Genomic DNA, 17,834 nt, shown 5'->3' on the forward strand with positions numbered 1-17,834 from the left:
CTGAAAGCTTTGTACAAGACACTCTCATTGCTGCTTTGCTTTCTAGAATGCTTTCTAAACTTGATCAAAATACTATGCAAATAATTTAGCTGGCATGTATTTTCCTGTTTATTGGTTTGATATATTTTCACTACCTGAAGCACAGTAACAGAGTTAAAAAGAATAGATCTCCTCCAAGTATAGCAGGCTGAATAATCTCATAACCTCAGGATGTTATAAAGGAATATAAACAGGTGTAAATTAGAAGACAGTGTACCCAAAATCACTATACTGAAGCTAAACCCAGTGTACCATGAGTGTCTGGAGAAAGAATTTAGGAATTTAATTCTGAATAGATTTAAACAACAAGGCGGAGGGGGAAAGCTGCCTAGTTCATTACAAAAACAAGAATCGGTTTCAGTCTGAAATCTCTTTTGCAACACTTTGAACCCATTGCAATGTCCTTGACTACAATACCATAGATGAACACACCCAAAGAATAGGATTAAATCTTTTTTTTAAAAGTACTTCTTTGAGATACTATATTTAGGAATGCAAATAAAAAAGGTAAAGGTAAAGGTACCCTTGCCCGTACGGGCCAGTCTTGACAGACTATGGGGTTGTGCGCCCATCTCACTTAAGAGGCCAGGGGCCAGCGCTGTCCGGAGACACTTCCGGGTCACGTGGCCAGCGTGACATCGCTGCTCTAGCGAGCCAGAGCCGCACACGGAAACGCCGTTTACCTTCCCGCTAGTAAGCGGTCCCTATTTATCTACTTGCACCCGGAGGTGCTTTCGAACTGCTAGGTTGGCAGGCGCTGGGACCGAGCAACGAAAGCGCACCCCGCCGCGGGGATTCGAACCGCCGACCTTTCGATCGGCAAGCCCTAGGCACTGAGGCTTTAACCCACAGCGCCACCCGCATCCCAATAGGAATGCAAATACTAGCTACCTATTCCAGGATAAGGAGAAAGGGTGGTGAAAAGCAGTCCTTACTACTCTTCTTGCTCTTGAGGGTACCATTGCAGAAGATCAGGCTGCTGCCTTTGGAGACACTGTCTCTTACCCAGTATACAAGTCCAGATTCCCTTCCCTTATTGTGGTTTCATATGATGATATTTAACATGGAACTGTTTTGGAACACAAGTTAATTTTGATCACAGAAGTTTGACAGGCAGATCTGCCTTTGCAACACTAAGATACATATCCATAAGTTTGAATTTCTCTGCTTCCCACAAATGCACCACTGACCTAATAACAAGAGGAAAGAAGTGTCTGGTGGGCACCACTGAAATTGAAAAGGAACTGAAAATTAAGGGATTAATCAAGCATTTAATAGTGTCCAAAAGGTGATGCTTCTCTGCCACCCCACTCCCATCCCTACACTGAGGCCATAAAAGTGCCTAGTGAATGAAACTGCCCTCATTGACATTTTCTTAGTGGGTTTCCAATCTGAAGGCAATCAAAGCAGCTGCAGCTTCACCGTCTGGTTTTTTTTTTCTAGGTAGCTCATCATTCTAACAGGAGAATGAAAGGCCACCAGGAGCTGTCATTAAAAATGTAGCATGTTACTGAAGTTGGGAAAAAACCAACCCTGAATAATTATAGAGTGGATGCGGTCATTACCTAACTTAGTGAAACCGTTTTGAAAACATAAACTAATTTCATTTTAGACCAGCCTCTGCAAACCTGGTGTCCTCCAGATATTTTAGATTATAGCTTCCAATACATCTGGAGGGCATTTATATGAACATCGTAACAGCCACAGGCCTGGAATCTAGAAGGCATCCACATCATCACAAACAAGGCCCATAAATCAGGTTCTCAGAGGTTATGGATATATAACTCTATTAATGTCATATACAAATGATCACACTGCCCGTGAACATCAAAGAACTGTACATGCCAAGTGGGGCTCTTAATCCACCTGCCCTTCTCCAAACAAACACTAGCCCCACAATAGTGCAAAATGAAGTTCTGAAAGCTCCCCAAATGTTGTGCATTAGCTCAGTGTCCAATGCAAAAGGAGTTACAGAGTGCACAGAGGTAGCCATGCATTTGTCTGGATCACATCAGCTGGGAGTTTCTAAATAGCTGGAAACATATGTGGTTAGTAAACCACTAGATTAAATGACTGTCTGAACAGCTAGCTTTTCCAACGTTTACACTTTTGGAGTACCAGAGTGATGGTATTCTAACTTTGCTCCCACTGTGCCCTGAATAGAAGAACAATATCTGGAAACCCTCCAGCTATGGAAGTTTTTTTCCTGGCCTGACATGTAAGCAATTTAATTTCTATATACTTACATGCTTACTTGCAACTCTCCCAAAATAGAAGAACCTAAGAGACCGCAGTTTTGGGAAAGAAACAGAACATAATAGAGTTGTTCAGCTGAAATTTATTTGAGAGCAAGTCTCTGAGGAATTGGCCATTTCTGTTTATGTGATAGAAGAAATTTCTCTTGCCATCAGAAAAAGCCTGAAGGTAAAATAGCTCAGAGTTGTCTTAAACTTGTGCTTTTGGGGAACAAAAACAAGCAATAAAAATATAAAATTATGATGAAATGTAGCAAAGTGGCAAGAAGGTTATGTAGGAATCTCAGTATCAATTTGATCTCAGAGCCCACGGCAAGAAACACCTTTGGAAGAATAATGGATATGAGAATGGCAGGACGGGCAGCATCTGTTTACGAAAAGGACACCGGGTTAATCACCACAGTGATACAAGTAATTAGATGCATTTTGAAAAGTAAATCTGAGCAGTTAACCCTCAAAGCAGAAAGCCATCAGTTGTCAGTGTACATCAACTATAGGGAGTTCAAACACAACTGGCAGCTAAGCCTGAATCATTTCACTCTTGTTTTTCACTATGAAATGCAAAGGTAAGGAAAGGAACTTGGGCAAAGAAATGACAAATCAAATCAAAAGTGTTGAGGAAAAGTCAATGCTACTTTGGATTGCTTCATTTCAAATAAAAATGCTATGAAAATACTAGCCAACAGGTCATGAAAGAAGGGTAGAGTTGAAGGTGTAGATCTCCTCTGCTTGCTTGCTTGCTTGCTTGCCTGCTTGCTTGCTTTCATTTATTTTAGGCTTTCGCAAATTTGTCTGCCCAAATTTTTCTCACACTCTTTTACTCTGGTCTTCCCTAATCTTGCAGAGAAAGAGAAGGTTAACTTGTACTTGATAGTGACTGCTATCAAGGCTCTTGAGGTTTGTGTTGACGCAAAGTATAAGGAAGCTGGACTTTTCCAAAACAGCCAATGAAAAAGACTTGGTTAAAAAAATGTCAGACACATCAAGACTAATTTATCACAATGAAGCACAAATGCCAAGGATGGACAACAATGCTTTATTTATACAGAGACAAGAGCGAAGACGACAAGACGATTCCATTGACTAGCCACAGCAAATGGCCCATTCATTCTTCTTGTTTTCTTTACACCCCAACGCTACAAATTCTTTTACAGAAATCGTAGAGCCTAACTGGCGCCCCACTGCTTGGCTTCCTCTTACGCCACTGCTGAGCTTTTCAAGCATAGAAGCATTATGCATATTCAAGGAAAGGGGGAGATAACAAAATGGATTTCCTTTCACAAGACCATTTGTCAGGTTCTCACCATGCAGGTACTCTGCAACCACGTACAAACGGGAATTCAGCAAATTCTACGTGTGGGAAACCTACAGATCTCTTCATTAGCAGGCTAGACAGTATCTGGGAGCATGAAAAAAAGGCCCATTTTGTGGAAATGTGTCATCTTGAACAATGAGGCCTGCTTTCCCACTACCACCATGTTAAGAATCCCTAACACTATTCTTGATTTCTCCTGAGGACATAGATTAGTATGAGGCAGTAGTGGTTTTGCTGTGGCAACAACCTCAACAAAGTGGCATATCAAAGAGACACATTTCTGAAGGCTGGCCAAGGCTTACCACAAATATCAGTCAAATATTGCTTGTGGTAGGAAAAGGTCACAATATGGGTTAAAAGTACTTGAACTGGTGCCCTGTTGTGGAGGTTGAGAAGGCTGGTGCTGGCATAACCCATGTAATTTATTTTTATTTTTCAGTTAACAACTTTATATGTATATGAAACAGCTGTGGGTGACTATGCTAAGGCAGATTAATAGGAAACCACACCCTGGTGAAAATTATAACATTTTCAGATTCATATAATTAACCTACGGCTTTAAGACTTTAATTGCATATTACTGCAGAGAAGCCACAGAAGTAGAGAAAATATCAAACATGAACAGCAAAACTTTATGGTCAGAGCACAGTATTAATAGGATCATAGCTGTGAAGGCTGATAAATATTAGCTCCTAGTATGTGATTTTGTTTGATACAGATTATTTTTTTCACATTCCCAGGAGAATAGAAAAGGATTTGCTTGAGCTTAATTCCTTTGGATGAAGCCGCACAGCCCTCTCACAAATGTAAGTCTTGGGATTTTGTGGCCAAAACTGTTGTATTTGGTCAACCAGGGTTACAGACTAGTCTCTCCATCCCCCTTTCACTGACTCTGTGGATCATCTGAAGCTTGTTCATCATCAAATAAACATGGCAACCATTGGACAAAGCAATCACTTGCCTTGCTTTAACACACATAATTATCATATTGGAGATAAGAGTAAATAATCAGGCATTCAAAATCCCAGACTTAATCCTAAACACTGAAATGCTACATTTTATAGCAGGAGCTTAGAACACAGTGATAGGCATTCATTTCAGGACATGCCACTGAGGCCTTATAAATCAACTTATTTTTGAGACTAATGATCTAAGTGAGAAAGATGGATCTCCGGTAACTTTATTGTCACTTAGGCTTGTTAGGGGTGGAGGCTTTTGTTAGGTGGGGCAGAACCTCAGATTTGTATTGATTTGTATTGGTTTTTACTTACTGAGGGGGCAGCTGCCTTGCTGCCCCCCTTGGCTACACCCATGGGGGGCCACAGGAAGGAAACAAGGTTGGAAGAGTGCCACAGTCGAAAAAAGGTTGGGAAACACTGATGTAAACTACTTGCGGTTTTTGTTAATCAACAAAAAAGTGCCATATAAATCATGTCAAATAAAATCAATCAATCAATCTGAGTTTGGGAGGCTGGGTATCATCTTTGACCAGTAAGCCTTCTGGACATGTTATACCGTATTTTTTCGTGTTTTTTTTAACCAAAAAATTAGGTTTCAAATTGGGGCTCATCTTATACACGGGTAGTGTTGAGGGGTGTTTTCTTAATTTGGAGTCCCCCAAAATAGGGCGTGTCTTATACACGGAAAAATACGGTAATTCTCATAGGCATGTCAATTTCCATGGCATGATGGGCCTCTTGATGAACCACATTTGCTTGGAGAAAAACAGCCACATATACACTGCACTGCCCCCAGATGACAAAGTAGTGGCTAGGGCAAGGGTAGCCATCTAAGTGCTCTTCAGATATCGTGTACTAAGCCAGAATGGCCAATAGTCAGGGAAGAGGACAGCTGAGTCCAAAACATCTGGCTAGGGGGGCACCACATTGAACATCTGGCTAGGGGGGCACCACATTGGCTACCCCATGCCTAGGGCCTCACCTTCCCTGTCCAGACCAAAACCAATTTAAGACCTCAAATCATCAACAGGTGCCGATGTCAAGTGGAGCACTGGACTTCCCTCTTTCTTTATATCAGACGCCTAAAACAGTCAAGGCAACTTACAAAATACTCTGATAATGCAATCGCAAAACATAAGAACAATTTTACAAAATTAGGTAACAACCTGAAAGCGAGGCTCAATTAAAAACAATTACTTCCCCATTCATTTTGCATCCAGAGACCTCCCTGCTCTTACACAACTGAATCAAATGCAGGATCAGAAACAAATGCTGTCTTTCAGGCAGCTTGGAACTACCTTCTGCTAAAAGTCTGGCCATCTTAAATACAGCTGTAACAACACAAATATTACAGTGCTCAGTCAGATATCTTCTGATATATCCTCTTGTTTCAGAGGTATTTGTAGCTTTGCAGTTCAAAAACCACATAGGCATGGATATGTCTACATGTAGTTTTTGTTGAAAGGCTTATTACTTTTTTACTGCTTCAGTACATATTTGACACTCTTTGATTTACACAAATTGGAAGCTTCATAAATGCCTCTTCATCTGTCCCATGTGAGATCGCAGAAAATGTAATTTAGTGAATAATTAGCTATGTTGCTAAGCTAGGCAAGTTCTATATCCAGAAGAAAACCCTTCCTTGTAATAGTTGGTGCAAGGAAAAATACCCTTCAACTCAATGATTTAAAAGGAAGAATAAATGGACAAGGCCAAGGTTGCTCAGGGCTAATTAATTAAAAATAATTCATTATTAATTAATCTGGAGTGTGTGTGTGTGTTCAAATAGCCCAGGATACGTGTAGGAAGTGAGCTGAAGTTGTGTTTGCACATAAACATTATTATTATTTTATTAATTTTATTTGAAACATTTCTATTTCACTTCCCCACTGTTAAGCCTCCAAAGCAGCCCACAACATCAACACTCAACAGCAAGACATCCCGCAGATGCTGAAATGAATAAAACAGTTTTACACTTGCTGTCTAAAAGATGGCAGCAATGGTTCTGGGGAGAGATTTCACAAATCATGCATCACCACCGAAAAGGCCTCATCTCCAGTCTCCACCCACCTAACTTTGGAAAATGGTGGCACTCAAAGCATGGCCTCAAAAACCAAATTTAAGCAATGGGCAAGCCCATATTCATTAGGAGAGATACCACAGATTTATTTATTAATTTTAATCAGGAATACATTGTGATGGTATCTATATCAGGGGTGCCCAAACTTTTTTCAAAGAGGGCCAGATTTGATGAAGTGATTTGTTGAGGTTTTTTTTAGGATTGAAGTTGCTGAGCTTTTTAAAAAGCATTTTACCCCAGGACATATACTGCCACGGGGCCAGATTAAATCAACCGGCAGACTGGATTAGGCCCCTGAAACAGACTTTGGACATGCCTGCCCTATATGAACTTGCTAGAATATTGGTCAAATTGGAGGGGAAAAAAGAACATTGCCCCTGGGCTTTTTCTTTACATTCTGGCAGGTTTAATGCTGGATTTTCTTGCTTTTGTTCAATCAAATTAGACCCATAAGCCTCATATTCTAAAGCTTTTAATTGTTCAGTCAAACCTGCCTTAAGGGATTACCCAAGGAATTAAGGAAAGAAAAGAAAAAACAGCAGTGGCCTGAGGTAGACTTTGAACTAAAGGTTGAATCTAATTGTTTTGGAAAAGTTGGGGATACTTTGAGGTAATTATTAAAGCCAGAAAGCTGCCTATATGAAGCATGCTTTTGAGTAAGTTAAGTATACTGGGAATGTGGCTTAGAGGAGCTCATATGATCAAAGGAAGCATCACATGGAGAAGGGCAGAGGAATCCTTCAGTCAGCTAATTGACTTAAGTGATGGTTTGAGGACAGGGACAAGCGCTCAAGTACATAAAACATTTAATGAACAAAAAAATTGTTTTATCATAACTGATACGGTAATTGCAGGTACTCGCGTGACTGGAGTTTCTGCACACCCTTAGGGACATTCTTTGCAAACTCATGTTGTACATTTCTTTTCTTTTTTTAATCATATTTGTATGCGACACCTCCACAGGAGAGCTTACATAGCATTTTGCCTATTTTTATCTCCACAAGAAACCTATAGGGTAGGTTAAGATGAGAGTTTATTACTGGAGCAAGTTTTATCCAATGAACTTCATGGGGGTGCAATGATTTGAACACTTGTCTCCCTGGTCCAAATCCACTACTCTATCCACCACACCACACTGGTGTCAAATCATTTTACATTTCAGAAGCTACATACAGCTTTATACATCAGCTGGAATAAAGTACGGTGCTGCCAGGTCACCTGTATTCAGGTTCTATTCTTCTTCCTGGAGATGAATTGTACCATCCAGTGTCTAGAGCAGTGGTTCTCAAGCATTTTTCTCTGGGCATCACTTTCAGAATAAAAATTTGCTTGCACTGCACCAATTTTTTTATTGATAATAAATATATAGGAAAGCAAAAAGAAGCAACTTCTAGCAGTGCTTGATTTATAGCACAGAACACATCTTTGTTGTTGTTGTTTAGTCGTTTAGTCGTGTCCGACTCTTCGTGACCCCATGGACCAGAGCACGCCAGGCACTCCTGTCTTCCACTGCCTCCCGCACATCTACTTTATAACATAATCATGGGGCATTCAGAAAGTATAAAACAATGCAGCTACATAAGAACATAATTATTCACAAAATGTAATTATAAAAAAGTCTCTTACATATGTATGTATACAAATTCCATGAGGTGTGAGCTTGCTTTTGCTGGGTACAGGCCCCTTACACGGAATCAACTCAAGCACAGCACTAGGAAATCAATCAATCAATCAATCAATCAATCAATCAATCAATTCAAACCTAGAATTGGAAGGAGAGAGCTGGAAAGTCCTCAAGGCAGCAGTCGTCTGAGGTAGACTTTGAACTAAAGCTTTTGTTGCTCTTCTAGATCAGTTCCCTAAGTCAACCTAATTCTCTTCCTAATTCTCTTCCTCCCCGCTTCTTGTTCAGACAAAGTCTAAAATCTTAATTGGAATATGTTCACTAAAACAATCAGAATCAACCCACACTGACAACCTTCTTTGCAAAGTTCTATTAGGTCTAGTCTACCATATTTCTCATTCCAGTTGCTTTTCCTCTTTCAAAGCAACTCAGGCCTACTTGATTGCCATATTTTGGGTTGCCATATTTTGAAGAGCAAAAAAGAGGACACATTTGCCGACTTCTACTTTTAACTATGGATCGCTATGACAACTCTTATTTTACATGCCCATGAAAAAGAGGATGTGTCCTGGAAAATGAGGACATATGGCAGCTCGTTTCAGTGACTTTACTGCCTTTATTGTATCTATGCTAGTGGCCATAACTGGAAATCCAGGTCTTAGATGTTCCAAAAACACCCCATCTCCCATACACACTGTATAAAAGTACTGAGCAGAAAATGAACTGATCAGTGTGTATGGACTGTAGTGGCATCAGTCATTCACTTAAGGAAAACATCTGTAAATACAACTCACACCTCTGAAATTTATCTTGCATGCCAAATTTGGCATTAATTATAATTGTTTTTCATTATAAATTTTTATTTTACTTGTAAACACTAATGTGTGTCCTCCTTGAGTTGGCTTCAAAGGTTACCTTCCTCCATCAGAAGAAGGGAATCTCTGGATCAAAACTGATATTTCCTACATTTTACTGTTTAAAGAGGCATTGTAATATGTACCATAGACCATATATGACGATAATTAGAGTGCATAAGACTTTATGCAGAACTATAACAGGTTCTGTAATATGGTAGGCATACTTGGATTTTGTTTCACTGTTTGGATTTCATTTCATTGCTAGCATAAAAAACTCTAATGCAACATGTAGAATAATGCTTCAATGAGCAAAGGGCACCTGCCATATGTGGATTCAACCCAGTCACATTGCTTAAGCACAGAGCAACAGATTCTATACTCTGTAACAGAGGCTGGAACTGGAGGACAGGTTTTGAAATTCAGACATTGTTAATACAATACATCCATATCCAAGTGGTGAAGTATTAAGACAGGTGGGCTACCTAAACAGTTAAGAATGGTTAGTACCTGTTAAAAACTCATCATGAATATTCATGACATTAATTGCACAACCTTCCACTGCTGCAATAGTTGACGTTCATCAAGGACACAGCTGCTTCAGAGTTTCTCTATAATTAATATATGCTTAGCCATTTCTAAATATAACAATTAATTATGGCCTTTGAAGAATTCATGCTGCACCTTTCATCAAACTCTTCTTATCAAAAGGGAAGGAACAGACTTCATTTCACTGGTGAAACTTTTCTTAATTTTGAATTTCTGTATCTTTTGTTTCCCTGACAATGATCGGGGTTGGGGGTGGGGGTGCTGTTTACTGCCCACAGGTGGTGATAGAAGGGCCCACCCTGACAGACAGGACAGAGCAGCATTTTCTTAACAACAATATAACAAGATGCAATTAATAATAATCAAAATACTATTTCCTCAAAGGACCCAGCCAATGAATCCTTGTCCATAAGACTCTTGATTCAATCTAATATTTGATCCCTGTATTCTTATAGGCAGCATATTTCCCAAATGTCACTGGCCTCTAGAGAACCAGGTTTGCAGCCAGGCTTCAGCAAATAATGACAAGTGTGGCACCACCCTCTGGCAAGCATGATACAGTCAGCCTTCCTTCCAACTTTGAAGCTGCAGAAGTGGGCAGGGATCATCTGGGAGTTTGTACAGTGATTCCTCCCACCTCCTAGCTCCAAACCTGGAATGAAGCCTGAGGTTTGTTTGGTAGCTGGGTGGCCAAGGCTCAACTGGCAACTCCACCAAAACCATTTTTCCTATTCTTGAGCAGGAAAAGCAGACAAGGGAATGGGAAAAGAACCTGAGAAGAGCTTTGCTGGATCAGGTCAGGCCAAAAGCACCCTGACCAGCCTGTTACCCACAAGCAGCCCTCTCTCCACCTGGTATTTAGAGACATTGTGCCTTGACAGACAGGGGGCAGGCGATTACCATGTTTGTTCTGACCTGAAAGGAAAGCAGCAGAAGGCTACACATGTCAAGATTTTGCTCATACTGAGCAATCAGGACTGTAGGGAAGAAACCTTCTTCCAACCTTGATCCACTTTCAGGGAGGGTGAAAAAATGGGCAAAAGAGCCCTGCAGGGGTGTTGTCCAAGCACATTCAATTGTCCTTCATTCAGTGCCACTGATCTGCACAGAGAAACTGATTTCCATGTGCAGGTTTGCTGCAGAACATGTGCTGGTGCACATATAGCATGCTATCGCATCAGATAACCTGTCTGCACACCTTACTGGGGGCTGGCTGGGATTGGCTAGTCTCATTTAAAGAGGATCCAGGGGGTATTTATACCTCTGCACACAATTCGTATCTACTGAGCCATAAGCATTTTCCCCTCCCCTTCCACTTCATGACTGTATTTATGGGTGAGTAAGAGAAACCCCTTGTAAGCAAAATCACCTCGTTTGGCAAGGCATAGTAAAGCTGCTTGCATAATTCTGGCTTTCCCTTCCAACCTCTCCCACTCTGCCCACAGATGTCATAAAGTGTTTCACTTAGAATGATGTCCATGAAGTTAAATAAAGAGAAGAAAACTGACTTAGCAGTGTGTTTCAATAGCTGCAGACTGATTTGAAGGCTGCATAGAAATATAAATGTTACTGCATCCTCTATAAATGCATTACACTCCTAAAGCAGCTTATTTTAATCAAAGTTATCATGCCAAGAGAAGAAACATCCTGAGCACATTTAAATAATAATACCAGTTTATATTTTATCCCTTGATTCAGATTGCAACCATCCTTGATCCACTTATATCAAAAGCACTGTGACAGACTGAGACAATCTGTGCCAAACTGTGTACTGCTGGACAGTTGCTTGATGGACTGTGGTTTGTATGGGAAAATGGTCCAAATCCACATGCTGGAAAGTTATTGCTGATTATTCTTCATAGCATTTGACACCAGTAAATCTATAAAATAGGAAAGAAGAATCTAGGCAAATACTACATAGAGAGCTAGAGATGCCCTTTTCCATAGCTAATGGAGGATCTTTTTTCTAAAAAACTGAGTAATAAGCATTATGGAAAAGAGGCTGTGGAATGAAATAGTGCCTGTCTTTGTTTGTTGTATACAATTTCAAGTACAGTGGTACCTCGGGTTACATACGCTTCAGGTTACATACGCTTCAGGTTACAGACTCCGCTAACCCAGAAATTCAGGTTAAGAACTTTGCTTCAGGATAAGAACAGAAATTGGGTGGCGGTGGCACAGCGGCAGCAGGAGGCCCCATTAGCTAAAGTGGTGCTTCAGGTTAAGAACAGTTTCAGGTTACGAACAGACCTCCGGAATGAATTAAGTACTTAACCCGAGGTACTACTGTATGCTACCTCAAACAGGAAGCTGCTCGAACATGAAACAGGAAGTGACTGATAACATCAGCATTATCTGAACCAGGGATGGGGAACCTCCAAGTGTTGGCTGGCTCCAACTCCCATCAGTCCCAACTAGCATAGCCAGTATTCAGGGATGATATGGAGTCCATCATCTAGACGGCCACAAATTCCCTATCCCAATCTACTGACTAGCAGCACCTCTTCAGGTTTTCTGACAGGAGTTTTTTCATAGCCCACCTGTATGTGCCTGGGACTGATTCTGGGACCTTTCGCATATAAAGCATTTGTTCTACCACTGAGTTATGGTCCTCTTCTATAATGCTTCAAAAGACAGTAGGATAGAAATTATTAATTAGTTATCTATGTTGAACTGGGCTAAGCCTATCCAAATTAATATTATAGCAACACTCTCAATTTCATTATTGCTATGGGCCTGATTATAGTGGGGGTGGGGGAAAATCTAATAAATTAGAAGCTGAAAATATTTCAGGGTAGATTTAGAATACAGAAGTTATAGTAAACTTATTCTACCTAACCATGCAAGAGAAAATTAGCTAGTATATAAGTTAAACATTAAACATTAATTAGGGATAATTTGCATTTCAGATCATGTTCTGTTGGTTGATAAATATGTAATAATATACTTAAAATCACCATTTTAAATTATCAGCCACAGGTAAATTTTAGAGAGACTATTAAATGTCTATGCAGCTCCAGTAAACAATTCAGATTGCAGCTTTACCAGGGAGCTGTCCTTGGTCCTAGAACATCAGCTTTCATTCTGTAATGATCAGGAATGAATCCAACAACTAATGTGTATGTCTCCATACCATTTTTTAAAATCTACTAAGGTATGTATGCAAGGGGTCTGTGTGTGTTCAGGGCAAAACATGTGTGAAAGTTGCACAGTGGGTGGTAGCTTCTAGAGACACATTAATACATTACAGTATTTTTAAAAAGGAAAGAGAGACACACATTAAGCATGATTACTTCTGACTTCTGTATATAACCACCTAAGTATGTGTCATGTGACTGCATTTCTCAACTATCTTCACAAGTCAATTCCCACATTTCTGCTATGCAGTTTGATCCTTTTCTCTTCTAGAGCTGTGGAAATCATGTCTTATTTCCAAAGGTCCCTCTGCCTTGCAGCCTGAAGGATGTTATTGTCCTGTATAACCCTGTCCCCTTTCCCCATCCCGGTTTTTTAATCTACTTGTTCCTGAAGGACAACCGTTTACCTTGCTTCCTGAACATTTTGCTAATCTTGTATATAGAAAGACTAGTCAATTATTTCCTTAATTTGGGAAGGCCCATTATGCTAAATGTCAAGATCTCCCTGCCATCAGAATTAGACATTTCCTCAAATGTTTGTATATCCAGATGGAACGGAACAGGTTTCCCTAGGAAACTATAAAGAATTTGCATTGCAGTCCTGCTTTCACTTGCAATTTGTGTTGCAGATGCCTACAATTCCTGAAACTAGTACAGTTTTTATAAATAATACAAAAGGTCTATAAATATAGCTTTGCTTATTAAAAATCAGTAGCATAAGGAGAGCTATATTTAAATTCTCCAAAATCTTTTTATTACATACAGTCCTTGGTTGTTGAGAGAGAGAAATTACAGTTCATGCCTATTTAAATTATTTGTGAAAGCCACATAGGATTTCATTTTTTTAATGAGACATTTAAATTATTGGAGACCACCAAACTTCCAATCTCACACTCAAGTGGGTAAAAATTATTCACATATAGTATCTGAAATGACTCTATTTCTGACCACATTGAGTGATTGGAATGCTTCTCTACTACAGAAATGCACAGATGTCAAGCAAGTCGGCTTGCTCCACTTTGGTCTTGATGGACCAGAGTTCCAAAACTGAGTACCATAATACAACAGTCATATTTTTTATTTCAAATTCTATGATGCTGCCATTTGTTACATAGGACAGACCATATAGGCACAGAATTAAGAACTGATCTTTTTCTTCTAAAGCATACTGGGTTAAGTAAAGAAAATGCTGTATAAAGACATACATTCTAAATGCGGCAGAAGTAGTTTGAACTTCTAGTCTTTGCTTGAAAACAAATGCCTTGATATGAAACCGATTTCAGAACAGCTGTCTGTCTTCATCTATGACTGCTTTAAACCAGGGTTTTCAAATGAAATGAATGGTTTACACAGGAAAATGACATGATGCACAACATGATGTTGGTTTTTGTACTGGCATTAGGAGTTCCATGGTTATTTTGTCATGGGTAAAATCAGTAGAGTGGTATCTCTAGTTGCAGACACAATCTGTTCTGGGGTGCCGTTCACACCCCGAAAAGTCCGCAACTAGAGTGGCGCTTCTGCGCAAGTGCGGATCACGATAGAGCACTTCTGCACATGTGTGCAGAACGCTTCTGCGCACACAGCGAAACACAGAAGTATACACTTCCGGGTTTGCCGCATACGCAAGCTGAAAAGACGCAACATGAATGCAAGACGAGGTATGCCTGTACTAGCACAAAGATTTTGGAGCAGAAAGGCTGTCATGGATGTCTTAGCTGAGATTCCTGCATTGCAGGGGGTTGGACTAGATGACCCTTGGCTCTCTTCCATCTCTTAAGACTCTGTGATGCTAAGGCACAGAATGGCTGCACAGATCCATGGACGCTACAAAGTCCTTCGAACTGTAGCCCTTCTGGGAGGAAAAAGGTCTTAAAGATACCAAAACATAAAACTAAGTGTAAATATAATTAAACAAGACAAAACTCAGTAAACACTGGAAGAGGGATAGTGAATGGGAGACTCTGTTTGGCTTTGAATTTCTCTTCAACAGCCTCCTTTTTATACATTATGAAATTACAGCAAATGGGAGGTGGGGGGAAGGGTATAATGTAAAAGGATATAATGTATTTTAAGTATGTGGTATTTCAATCCCTTTAAGACAGGCTCTTTACATTGCTGGTTTGTAATGAGATGTGCAAGGAAATGGCTTTTCATCAATTAAATGAGTGGATAATTATGGGGAGGAAAGGTTTTCATTATGGATTTTTTATTGAAAAAAAAAGCAAATTGTTCTATTATACATTTTATACACCATCGCTATTAATAGATAATTAATATGCTCTTGAAGTCAAGACTGGATGTCGTTATGCTATGTTCTCTCTCTTTTTGTATAAACTGTTGACACAGATTTTCTATAAAGCGTAAAATATAGGAATTCTAAAGCCTTCAAAAGCTCACATTCTGGCACCACCCAGTTATAGAAGATTATAATTGTCTATTGCCTTTCCTCTCTATTGAGGCACCCCAAAACCTTCCAACAGAACATCAAATGCAGAGCATGAAAAAACTCTACCAATAGTCCATACTTTTCCACTTTACATCAGCACTTTTTTTAAAAATTGCTCAGACTAAAGACAAAGCACTGTGTCCAGATCTGTACACCACAAAGGAGGACACTGACAAACTGAAGCATGACCAGGATGACCAAATCCTATGATGAATTGTTGAAAGAGTTGGGTAAGTTGTAGACGGCTGTAAAAGAGAAGATTAAGGGGAGGACATGGGAGTGATCTTCAAATGAAGGGCTGTCATGCAGAAGATGGAACAGACTTGTTCTCTGTTGCTCAGTAAGGATGGACTAGAAAAATGGGTGGAATATAAGAACATAGGAAGCTGTCCTAGTCTAAGATATTGGTCCATCCAGCTCAGTGCTGTCTACAGTGACTTGGCACTAGCTCTCCAGGGTTTTAGGCAAGAGATGAACCTGGGACCTTCTAGATGGAAGGCAGATGCTCTGCCACTAAGCTATAGTCCTTATCCCTGTGGAAATTGGCGGGAAGCATATTATGGCTAAACATTAAATGGAGACCCTTCCTAACTATAATAGATGTTCAGTAATGAAACCAACTGCCTCGGCAGGTGATAGGCTCTCCTTTTCTGGTGATCATAGAATCATAGAGTTGGAAGAGACCACAAGGGCCATCGAGTCCAACCCCCTGCCAAGCAGGAAACACCATCAGAGCACTCCTGACATATGGTTGTCAAGCCTCTGCTTAAAGACCTCCAAAGAAGGAGACTCCACCACACTCCTTGGCAGCAAATTCCACTGTCGAACAGCTCTTACTGTCAGGAAGTTCTTCCTAATGTTTAGGTGGAATCTTCTTTCTTGTAGTTTGGATCCATTGCTCTGTGTCCGCTTCTCTGGAGCAGCAGAAAACAACCCTTCTCCCTGCTCTATATGACATCCTTTTATATATTTGAACATGGCTGTCATATCACCCCTTAACCTCCTCTTCTCCAGGCTAAACATGCCCAGCTCCCTTAGCCGTTCCTCATAAGGCATCGTTTCCAGGCCTTTGACCATTTTGGTTGCCCTCCTCTGGACACGTTCCAGTTTGTCAGTGTCCTTCTTGAACTGTGGTGCCCAGAACTGGACACAGTACTCCAGGTGAGGTCTGACCAGAGCAGAATACAGTGGCACTATTACTTCCCTTGATCTAGATGCTATACTCCTATTGATGCAGCCCAGAATTGCATTGGCTTTTTTAGCTGCCGCGTCACACTGTTGGCTCATGTCAAGTTTGTGGTCAACCAAGACTCCTAGATCTTTTTCACATGTACTGTTCTCAAGCCAGGTGTCACCCATCTTGTATTTGTGCCTCTCATTTTTTTTGCCCAAGTGCAATACTTTACATTTCTCCCTGTTAAAATTCATCTTGTTTGTTTTGGCCCAGTTCTCTAATCTGTCAAGGTCGTTTTGAAGTGCGATCCTGTCCTCCGGGGTGTTAGCCACCCCTCCCAGTTTGGTGTCATCTGCAAATTTGATCAGGATGCCCTTGAGTCCATCATCCAAGTCGTTGATAAAGATGTTGAATAAGACCGGGCCCAAGACAGAACCCTGTGGCACCCCACTAGTCACTCTTCTCCAGGATGAAGAGGAACCATTGATGAGCACCCTTTGGGTTTGGTCAGTCAGCCAGTTACAAATCCACTGAGTGGTAGCATAGTCAAGACCGCATTTTACCAGCTTCTTTACAAGAATATCATGGGGCACCTTGTCAAATGCCTTGCTGAAATCAAGGTAGGCTACATCCACTGCGTTCCCTTAATACTTAAGCAGAGGCTGGAAAATCGTCTGATAGAGAACCTTCATTGCAGACTAGACCAGTGTTTCCCAACCTTTTTTGGGCAAAGACACACTTGTTTCATGAAAAAAATCTCGAGGCACACCACCATTACAGCCCCGTGACGTCAGCGCGCAGCGTCACGCCGGGAGGGACACGAATTGCTAGCAAATTACATAATCACCTCCTTGAGGGCTGGCTCATCTTCTCCGAAGGCAGAACCCCATTAATTAACAGCACAGACTCACACCATAGCCAAGACGAGGGGGGAAAACCTCAGTCATGCACAGTCATGCACATGTGGGGGCTAAATGAGGACGAAGACCGGGAAGAGAGCAGGGTTCAAATCACCCCACCTGGCCAGGACAATCCCTGGGTGCTCCCTTGGGCCACTCGCCTGACCCACCTCGCAGGGCTGTTGTTGCGAGGATAACACGGGGAGAACCACGCGCGCCCCCGGGAGCTCCTTGGAGGAGAAAGCGGGCGATGAATGCAATGCACGAAATATATGAGAGGTGACCAGGTTTTGCAGGTGAGGGGCCCCCGCCAGCCTCCGCTTCCAACACCCGGCGCAACGACGCCGAAGTTTCCCCCCGGGCTCGGCTCGGGGAGCACCGGTGCCCCCCCCGCGGCTCCCCTTCGCCCTCCCGGCTCTCTCTGCCGCCCACTGGGCACCCCCCTCACCTGCCAAGTCCGGAGCGCCGGTGGAAGTTGCATGCATGCATGCAGGGCGCCG

General features: G+C 41.2%; 1 protein-coding gene across 4 annotated transcripts in view; it reads right to left on the minus strand.

The window, feature by feature from the left end:
* The window catches only part of LRP8 (LDL receptor related protein 8), a 195,175-nt gene that overhangs the window by 49,911 nt on the left and 127,430 nt on the right, over positions 1-17,834 (minus strand). The gene's annotated exons all lie outside the window — the stretch shown is intronic.

The sequence above is a fragment of the Podarcis melisellensis genome (assembly GCF_964234715.1).
Source record: "Podarcis melisellensis genome assembly, chromosome: 6".
Lineage (NCBI taxonomy): Eukaryota > Metazoa > Chordata > Lepidosauria > Squamata > Lacertidae > Podarcis > Podarcis melisellensis.